This window comes from Bidens hawaiensis, unplaced genomic scaffold, assembly GCF_021521415.1.
Source record: "Bidens hawaiensis isolate Kalapana, Puna unplaced genomic scaffold, B.hawaiensis_p1.1 tig00059366_1, whole genome shotgun sequence".
Lineage (NCBI taxonomy): Eukaryota > Viridiplantae > Streptophyta > Magnoliopsida > Asterales > Asteraceae > Bidens > Bidens hawaiensis.
In genome coordinates, this window is record NW_027500711.1 from 82,164 (window position 1) to 93,228 (window position 11,065).

The 11,065-nt window shown below is 36.7% G+C and overlaps 1 pseudogene across 1 annotated transcript; it reads right to left on the reverse strand.

The window, feature by feature from the left end:
- Positions 1-8,656: 8,656 nt before the first annotated feature.
- Positions 8,657-11,058, reverse strand: LOC143602700 (protoporphyrinogen oxidase, chloroplastic-like; annotated as a pseudogene). The gene is made up of 7 exons (XR_013147895.1): positions 11,028-11,058; positions 10,283-10,430; positions 10,119-10,199; positions 9,678-9,853; positions 9,397-9,579; positions 9,198-9,301; positions 8,657-8,956 (listed from the first exon to the last, which is right to left on the reverse strand). The product of XR_013147895.1 is annotated as a protoporphyrinogen oxidase, chloroplastic-like (transcript).
- Between the last annotated feature and the right edge of the window lie 7 nt (positions 11,059-11,065).

Here is an 11,065-nt window from a genome sequence, read left to right on the forward strand (position 1 = left end):
AAAAGGGTTAGGTTATAATAGGAAATATAGTTTTTGTAGGAAGGATATGAAGTAATCTTGTTCATCGATTTTGAACATGGAGGGTTGAGATTAGTTTAGGGGGAAATCAAGTGTGAACATAAGGGGAATGGTATAAAAGGAATAACACATTTGTTGACTTTCTCTCTCCACATACAAGGCACATGTCAAATTCCTCCATCATTTTTACACGTTCATAACTTTTTTTACGACGTTTTTATGAAAAACAAATTCACCATAATAACGAATATTTTTTTATCTTTTATATGATACCTATATTTTTATATAAAAATTGAAAAAAAAAATAATGGGTTTTTTACAAATTGTGTTTTACCAAAATTATGTTTTATAAAATTGTGTTATACAATAGTATTTTTCATTGTGTTTTTTTTCGTAGTGTCTTTTGCATTGTGTCATATAATTGTATTTTTTATTGTGTTTTTTAAATTGTGCTTTTCGTAGTGTTTTCTATTGTGTTTTTTCGGCGACCGTTTTCCGGTGACTTTTTTCGGCGACTTTTCCGTGAATTTTTCAGAGATTTTTCCGGCGAAATTTCTCGGGGATTGTTTTCCGGTAACTTTCCAACGACTTTTCCGGTGAAATTTTCTGGCGAAATTTCTATAGACTTTTCCGGCGAGGTGGTGGCGGTGGGTGACGATTGTGGTGGTGGTTGTAGGAGATTAGTGAAGATGTAATTGGGTTTAATGTAAGTGGGTTTTAAAATTAAAGTAAGTGAGTTTTGATATTAAAGTGTTAGACTAAAATACCCTTCTTCCTAGCCTTCTTAGGAAAATCAAACTTCTTATTTGAACCTAACCCTCATATAAAAATAAATAAATACGTAAAAAATATATATTAAGAATTTTTGAAATACTATCTTGAAAGTTACAATTGAAAAATAAAATATGTTTAAAGGTAAAATTATATGTTTAAAAGTAAAAAATAAAACTTTATATTAATAAAATAAAATTATTTTAATTGAGTGATTATAAGAAAATTGAAAATTTTAGTGAAAAGGGAAGTGGAATTTGAAAATTAAAAAAAAAAGTTATAAAGGAAAGTAGACACGGGTAAAAAAAATGTCTTCGATTAATCCTCATCCGAGATTTCGAACATGCGTAAGGTATTGGAGCTAATTGTCAGGACCCGTCAAAAATTAGAGCGCGTATCATGAGTTATAAAATTTCATTAAGACTTTATTATTGATCCAAAGTCAGAACCGGTTGCCAAATCTATTAAAAAAAGGAAAATGGAATTAAACTCACAACTTGGTCTCTATCTCAACCGAACGTCGCCAAGGTCACCAAGTTTCTCTTTGACCTTATTGACACATGTCACAATTTTGTTGGATATAGATTAAATTTCCTCTTTTCTTTTCTTTCCAATCAATTAATTTTATATAGATTTGGTTTTTTATAGTATTGCTTAGAAATTTAACATTCAGATACAAATTTTAATAAAAACGAAGTTATTTCAAAATTTTATTTTTTATAATATGGTTTCAATATAATATTATTGGTTCAAATATCTATAATTCTCTTATATATGGCATATTATCATAAACCAAATTTACTTAATAAAAGAGGTGAGTAAAAAGGTTGGCTTGTGTATTTGGAAGAGGAAAAAATTGAAGGTTGGGTTAGTTAGGTTGTTAATAAAGATAGTCTAGTAGCATCAAAAGCTGATTGAAAGAATCTAGAAAACGCCAAACAAATTTAGTTTAAGAAATTTTGTGAATTTATTACGTAAAAGCAGATCATGTAGACAATTCTTTATAATTGTCTAGATATATTATTAGATGTATCTAAAATCTAGAATGAGAATCTTACATGCAGCCATGCGGCTACGCACCGAACATCAAGGTTGGGCGTCTCATAATATGCCCGAGGATGGAAACCTTATAATGCACCCATATGGCTACGCACCGAACCCGAGGATGGGAACCTTATAAATTATAATACATCCATACGGCTACGCGTTAAACGTCAAAGTTGGACGCCTCATAATACCCCCGAGGATGGGAACCTTATAATACACCTATACGACTACGCGCCGAATATAAGGTTGGGTGCCTCATAATACGCCCGAGGATGAGAACCTTATGATGCACCCATATGGATACGCACCTATCCCGAGGATCAGTATCTTATAATGCACCTAAACGGCTACGCACCCAACCCAAGGATGGGAACCTTATAATACATTCATATGGCTATGAGTTGTTGCATCAAGGTTGGGCGCCTCATACCCCCCCCCCCCCCCCTTCCCCTCTATGAGCCATGGCACCAAGGTTGGGCGCCTCATAATAGTCTTAAAAGCCTAGGAGCTAACAAGACCACTGTGCCAGCAAAAACAAAAGATTAATCTAGCATAACGCAGTTTGAACTACATCATACTAGACCAGGGAGACTTGTGCATGTTACCTACCAAAAAGCCCAACAAATAAGAGGGCACACTCAGTCCAGGTACAAAACAACCCTAGCAGACCCAAGTAAGGGAAAGGCCCATTAGGGCTCTACAAATCTCCACCTATAAATAGAATAAGAGGTCTTCATTTCCATCAAGTTGTTTCCATTTATCAAACCCTATACTCTCTCTAGTGCTTTACACACTTGTATTCACCGGAGAGACTACTATAATAGCAGTGCCGACAACGGTTATGAGCCGAATTCTTTTCTCCCAGCTAACCCACATCACACTATATATATGTCGTCCATGCTTCTTACACTTTACAAATCTGAGTCGAGCCAGAGAAAACGAAATGCGGATTCGTTCATCTTAAAGACCGGAGAACATGAACCTAAATCCGACCCTGATTATCCATGTGTCTTCAAGAACTATCTAGAAACTTAGTTACTATAGTAGGGAGGTGGTGGCTCATTTGTGAATCACCCTGGCTACTAACACTTTCAAAGACTTTTTTAGTTTTGCGAATCACACCAAATTTATAACGTTTCTATAATTTAAAAAAAGGACTTTTTTTTTTTAATTTCAAAATATAAAAGATTAAGGTCACATGCTTAAACAGTAAAACATGTAATAAATGTATTGCGAAGGCGTTGATTGAAGGCTTTAGGGCGCGTATGGACGTAAGTAGAGAGACGATAGTTGTATGCAGTACTGATATCCAGCATGCTAGTAATGCGATTGCATATTGGGAATTGTATTTGGGTAACCATGTTAATGGTTTAAATGCTGTGAATGGTGTTAATGGTGTAAATGAGGTGAATGGTCTAAATGGTGTTAATGGTTTAAATGGTGGCAATGGTGTAGACGATGGTCTAAATGGTGTTAATGGTAATGGGTATGGTCTAAACGGTGTTAATGGCTTAAATGGTGTTAACGGGTATGTGCGGAATAGTGTTAATGTTGTGAATGGTGTTAATGGGTATGTGCAAAATGGGGTTAATGGTGTAAACGGTGTTAATGGGTATGCGCAAAAATGGTGTAAATGGTGTTCATGGGTATGCACAAAATGGTTTAAATGATGTTGATGGTCTAAAGGTGTTAATGGTTTAAATGGTACTGGTGCATCGAACGGGAACCTAGATGTGAATATTGCGGATCATTCGGCTGTTGCTATGGATCTGATTGACGTACTAAATGGGATGATAAACGCGAATCAAATGGAGTTGAACAACGCTACTGCTCAATACCGTCAAGATGCTACGCGTGTTACCGAACTGGAGCTAGCCATTCTTAATCTTTGCTCGAATTAACTAAAGGTTTTTGTTATACAAAATTTTGCATGTTTTGATCATTTTGATACCTATATAGAGTGTGATTCAATGGTTAGTGCTTACAAATTCTATTTGGTTTAATGATGATTGAAATCTGTATGAGAATGATTGAGTTTGGAAAGTGAAAATAAGGAATACATAATTGTAACTTATGACTTCTCTTTATAAGTTATAACGAAGTGAAAATAAGGAATCCCAAACAGCCCCTAAAACAATATATTCTTCTTTGCCCGTAACATAAATAACTAAATAATTCAAAAGAAGAGTAAAACATAATCGTCTTCAATGATAAAACAATTCAAAAGAAGAGTAAAACATACTCCAGCCATAATCGTCTTCAATGAGGCGTGATTTGGTTGTTCGATTACGGTTGCTATTAGTAATAAACGGTAACCATAAATTAATAACAAACAGTCGATCCATAATAGGTGGAATGACAACAATCGATTATAGCGGGATTCTGATAACCAGAGACTAGCCTCTTATACCTAAAAACATATATAGTTTTAAAACTAAAAGTTTGTTCGGGTTTTTTGTATTGAACTGAAACTCATAAATTAGACCCAAGAACCAACCCGAATTACTTCGGTTCGGGTTTGGGTTTTTCGGGTCGGGTTAGTTCGGGTTCAGGTACGAGTTTCTTGGGTTGAGTTTCGATTTCAAGTAAAAGTGGCAGCCCTTATTGACAGGTGCCTACAAGAAGTTGCCATTTATACCCCGCAAATTTAAGGTTTCCGCTACAGATCCTGTCGGTTTCTATTTCGACGACTCTTGTCATGATTACAAACTTGTATGCTTGGTTCATCGAGGTATCCGTGGGGCTCATGTCTATTCACACAAGTTGGATTCATGGAGAGATTCAGTTTCCGTTTGCGTCCAACGACCTTGCCACTTGGTCGTCGGCTACTTTCCGCTGCCAATGCCTTTATTTTATTGTCACATGTCACATTGATAGCGTCGACATTTATGAAAGTCGTAGTTTTAGCTGGATTATATGCTTTGATGTGAAGACCGAAACTTTTAGGAAGATGCAGTTTCCTCATGTTCTACGTGACGCAAGAGATTATTCTGCAACTTTGGTTGTTCTTAATGGACGCCTTCATGTGTGTATAGGTGATCAAATCGGGTTGGTCAAAGGAACCGGAACCGGTTCAGAACCGGTTCCATTAGTCAACATCACTGTTTAAACCGGTTCCATGGTCGAACCGGTTAGGGAACCGAACCGGTTCCCCAACCCTCGGACCCGGAACCGGTGGAACCGGTTCTGACCGGTTCCTAAACCGGTTCTTACACTGTAACCGGTTCCAACCGGTTACAGTGTAAAATATTATTTTTTTTTTCGTTTTTCGTTTCCGCTGCTTGTGTAGGTGATGATTTGTGTTCTTCTGATTTCTGAAGAGGCTCATGCTACTTTTGTTGTTCACCCACAGAGCAATGGTAAACAACATATTGAACTTAATGCTATGAGTGTCAGCGTGTTTGAATTGATTAGTCTGTGTCGTGTATCGTGTAATGGTGAACTTAAATCTGTATCATGTTACATTTGTTGAGTTTGCTATGTATTATAGTCTTTTGGCTTACGCAAGTCAAATGCTGAATTATAATCAAGAGCGGTGTTATACGATTCGTATTTGTATAACATGTTAAATAAAAAAAACAATTAACATAAAATTCATTTTATTTACTTTAAGAAGTTCAAAAAAAAAGGTTACATGTTTTAAAATATTCAAAAACAAACTAACAAAACATTAAACTTATAAATATAAAGTTGTGACATATTATTTCTAGAAAAGCCTTCTTGTTCGTCGTAATTATTGAGTGGCGACTTATTCATCAGAATTACTTGTAGAAACGCCTTCTTGTTCGTCGTGCACTCGAACATCAAGTGGTGTTTCGTCTTCCAGAGTGGTTACGTGTTGAACACGATCGATTGAGTCCAAGTGATCCTTCAAGCAAATGCACATCTCCACCGACTCCGAATTCAGTCTTGTTCTTCTCACCGATATTACCCTGCCACTAAGAGAAAAAGCAGATTCCGAAGCTACCGTAGAAGCTTGGGCGGTTAGTAAATCACGGGCCATGGTGGCAAGAATCGGAAACTCGGTTTCCTTTACCTTCCACCAAGCCAAAACATCAAAAGTGCCATATTCCTCTTCGGATAAACCGATAGAGAAATCATATGCACTATACCTTCCTAGTTCGCTTGAAGGGGTGTTACCCCTTTGTTTTTTAGCCGTTACGTTGCGAACGATGTTCATAAGGCTAATCATGGGGTCTCGTACTCTAGGAGCACTTGAACTTGATGAAGACCCCCCCGGCGTAGGCATGTGTATGTTTGACCCATATTTATTTATATAAAAGTCATACATAAATTTAAAATTCAAGTTAAAATCATTTTGTGCCTCTGTTGAAAAGTTTGGGTCAACTTCATGCATATCTAAGGCTGAAAAAAATTTCGTCTATCACACATTCAACCCCCGTAACATTTAACATTGGGTTTAAAGCGGCGGCGCAAGTAAAAATCGGTGGCAATTCAAGAAAGTATTTTTTTAATTTAAACTTCATTGGTAATATGATGTTTGAAAACATTGGACTTTTATTTTCAAATTCTTTAAGATTGTTAACGATTAAAAATAACTCCGAAAGAACCAAGGGACTTGTCGGATAATACGTTCCCGATAGTTTCGTAGTTGATGTTTTAAAAACTTCAAGAAAAGTCGATAAGTCATTGATAATTTCCCATTTCTCATTTGAAAAGGGGATTGCCAAATCATTCTCGGCAAGACTAGAATGAAACATTTGTAAAGTGTCTCTTTGTTTCAAAGCACTTTGAAACATTATGCAAGTGGAATTCCATCGATGAGGTACATCCCAATTAGCTCCCAAAGCTTTTCTTCCCGTATCTTTACAAAATTTTCTATAATTCATTTGTCTTTTTTTACTTTTCTTAAAAACTTCATGTAGCATTACTCTAAAATCGTTTATAACCGATATAACCTCATCCGAAGCAAGTCCGTCATGCACGATTAAATTAATGATATGTGCAACACACCTTGAGTGAAAAAATACACCATTGCAAATCGGCGTATATTTTAATTTTAATTTATCAACCGCCGATGTATTATTCGACGCGTTATCAAATGCAATTGAAAATATTTTATTTTCTAGTTTATAAGTTTTTATAACATAATCTAAAATTTCAAACAAATTATCTCCCGTATGTGGATACTCAAAGAGTTCGAAAGCAATGGTGCGTTTCATCATTTCCCACGATGACGGGTCTACCCAATGAGCGGTGACACAAAGATAAGATTCGGGTAGACCATGTGGAGCCGACCAAACATCAGTAGTTAAGTTTATTCCCGTATTTATATTTTCAAAATATGCAATTAGTACCTCTTTGGCCTTCTTCCACAATTTTAAACAATAACGTTTAAGAGTATGACGACTTACGTGAGTGTATTGTGGTTGAAGCGTATCTCGAATCATGGCGGTTAAGCGAGGGTTGTCGAAGTGGCTAAACGGCAAAGCTTCTTGAATCACAAACTTCGCCATACGATCTTGAACTCGATCAATTTGGTATGTAAATATTCCGCCTTCACTATCCATTTGCGTTTGTTGCGACTCGACGTTCTGTTTCAACGCCCTGCAATACGGTCTTTCGATGTGTTTCTTCAAATTTGAATTCGAAAGTGGGTTTAAATAAATCCCACAAAACTTGCACCGAGCCTTCAATGAATGGTCACTCAATTCAACCAAATCCCAATTGCACCAAATCTCTTGATTACGATTATGAGGTACAATACGAACGAAACTTGGTCCGGCGGTGGAACCTTGACCAACCGATGATTGTGAGGCAGCCATAACAACAAATATGAATATAGAAGAAGAGAAAACAAGAGATTAGAGAACTCAGAACGTTGTAATAGCGTTTTTTTGTATTTTTTTGCGTTCGGGTTTGCGTTTTGAGTGTTGTGATGAACCCATTACACCAAATACCTATTTATACTAGTAGTGGGGTGTTTGGGGAGCCAAAAAACGGCCATTTTTGACCCCAACGGTCAAAAAACGGCCATAAAACCGTTTCCCAACGGCTAGAACCACTCCAACGGCTATAACCGGTTCCGAACCGGTTTCCGGTCGAACCGGTTCCAGAACCGGTTCCGGTTCGGTTCCGGTTCCTACCCGGTCCACCTCCAAAAATGTCAAACCGGTCCCGGATCGTCGGGTTGAAACGGAACCGAACCGGTTCCTACGAAAAACGGGTAGGAACCGGTTCGGTTCCGGTTTGGTTCCACCGAACCGGTTCCAGGAACCGGTTTTGTTGTCCACCTCTACATGTGTGTGCATCCTATGCATTAGCCAAGCACGCGGATTTGTGGAGGATGGATGATGCTACTGGCGAGTGGGTCAAGGTGGCTGCTTTCAGCGGGCAACAGCAGCTGCAGCATATATGCACGGCGAGCATTGGCAACTGGCTTGCCGTGTTTGACCAGAATGACAATTCTTTTAAAAAAATGAACACGGATGACTTCACAAACCACTATCGCTATTTTTGTTCTGCTGGTAAGGAGTATAGATCTAGTCGTATAATATATGTCGAGACTCTTGTATCACTGAATCCATGATTGGTGAGTTGTTTCTTTTCCTATTTATGTTTTCGTTTAACAACTCCAACTTATCAATTTGTAAAACCTCCTCTTGATGCTTGTTATGTTATTTTATAGCCACCTACCGAATAGTTGTTTAGATTCATACACATTTTTTGCATCTTGCCTCTGTAAGCTACACACAAAATATTATTGTATCCCAAAGATTGGCATGTTATTTTTACATGCCCTTGTCACAAAAAATTAAATACCAACCCAATAATAAATTATCCCAAAGACATAATAGCTTTACTTATACACGCCTGGTGACAAAAAACTACTTACATCGGCTGCAACATCATAAGCACTCTCTACGCATCGACCTAAAGCCACACCCGATACATAGTTGCCACCAAGAAACATGCCTCTAAACCCACCAATACTAAGAGCATATTTTGCAGTTTCCAAAATCTCAAAATGACCAATGAGAAACTGTGGGATCGCTCGAGGCCACACTTTGACTCCCAAAGTCAACGGTTCACCTGCTTTGGGGTTTATGAGCATCGTCCTTAGGTCACGATCAACTGCTTCCACAAGTTGACTCTCCGTCTGATAAAAAAAATATAAATTATCGTCAACGAATCAAGGCGACAAATAGGCTTAGAATAAATATATTATTTAATAATCTAATTTTATGAGTAAGCTAATTTATATATTTTTATGCATTAAAAACACACTTTGGGCAACCTTATTCTGTTTGGCCCGTAACAGATTAAACATAAGTTACATAACCTAACTTGGCCCGTTTATGACCTAACAGGTCAAAATAAAAAACCAGAGTTGGGCTTACCTTCGATAAAATACCGGGATTTGTAGCCCCTCCAATGTAGTTAAGGAGAAGAACCCTTCCGGGTGGGGCCCGGTTAGGGAAAAGAGATGAACTGTATATGGTACCTATACAATCCAAATGAAAAATCACATTGTTTATAAAAATAAAATAAAAAATTAAAAAAATTATGAAGATGTTGAGATTTTAGATGAAAAACAACCTAAAGTCTCGACGCCTTGACTTCGTGGGTGTAGTTGACCAAAACCCTTGAGTTGACCATCGATCAAACGGTCAGCACGAATCGCCTCTTTTGGATAGGAAACAGATACAGCTGCAACTGGAGGATAATAAAATTTGGACAAAGCCTCTGCTGCTTCCAACTATATTATAATAATATTAGCCACTTAATAGTTTTAACAAAATAATAAAAACTAAGAAATGGGTGATTAGCATATCAGTTTAATATGTGTATTTTTTTCAAAAATTTAGTTTGAGTTTGACATAACGAAAGAGGACGCAACAAGTCACTCGCCACGTAGGATGGAACAGTCATGACAACAGTTTTAGTTTGCAGAGTTGCAAATCCATTTGGTGTTTCATAAGTCAAACTATAACCTCTATTCTCCAACTTTGAGATACTTCTTAGCTTCCATGACAGCTTCACTCTACTACCCAACCTACAAACATGATTCATTGGATGGACTTATTATAATCTGGAAACAAACTTTAGATTATTATTATTAGTTTTCTTTTCTGATTTAAGAGTATGGACAAATAAAAGGTGTGAAGTTCATTTCTATTCATGCAGTTTGCCAAATCTGAATATTAACTGTATGCTTAAAGTGTACAACAGATTTAACTAGTTTTAACTAGTTTTATAACTTCATCATAACCATTTATATTACATGTTTGATGACATAATAAAATGTATAATATTATTACCTTTTTGAGATGGCGTTAGGCAACATTGCTTGTCCCTTCCTAAACGATCCAACCGTTTGTCCCTTTGGTTTTGGTAATCTCCTGCAGATATGATAATCATTCAAAGTTCAAGCACAGAACAAAATACTTCAAATTTCAAAATCTTAAATATAATTAGATTTTACGGGTCCCGAGGAGGTTTGGTACTCTTATTTTTCTCCTGGATTGCTTTGATTGCTCCACCAATAATGCTCCCACCTCTCTTCTACAGCCTCCAAACTTTTCCAAATGCTGCTTCCATACTAAGTTTTGATGGATCGCCAGCATAAACACCTGAAATATAAAAGTTTCAAGTTGGTTACATTCAGCACCCCTAACTTAACCACGGTTAAAACCTAAAATCGTTTTTGAAGTTATAGTCGCACAAAAAGGAGATCAAAGGCATCAAAATGCCAGTAAAAAAAAGGCATAAAGGTTTCAAAAAATTTGATTAGATGTGATAAACTTGCATATATTTTGATTTAAGCTTAGGAATGTAAATGAGCCAAACCACTCGCGAGGTACTCAAGAATGGCTCGCTAAAAGCTCGAATCGAGTCGAGCCTAGTCGAGCTCTGGCTAAGCTCGATTACACTCCTATTTAGAGTAATCTGATTCGGTAACTTGTGGCAATGTTGACATAATGACATCTTTTTCTAACATTGAGCTAATATGGCGCTCACATAACACCTGAAAAAAATCCTGAAATTTTGTAATTTCTTAATAACCTAAATAAAATGTGGTTAGCTTTCTATGTAACTAGCTCTTCTTTATAAGTCATAACTACAACAAAACCTTTAAAGGAAGGGTACAATAATGTGGGCCTGAATATACAGTCACATTAAATAAAACCTTATTACAAGCAAGCATTCTATCAGTTGAATAATATTACCTGAACAAAATGGCTCTATCAAGCGTTCAAAAACTTCA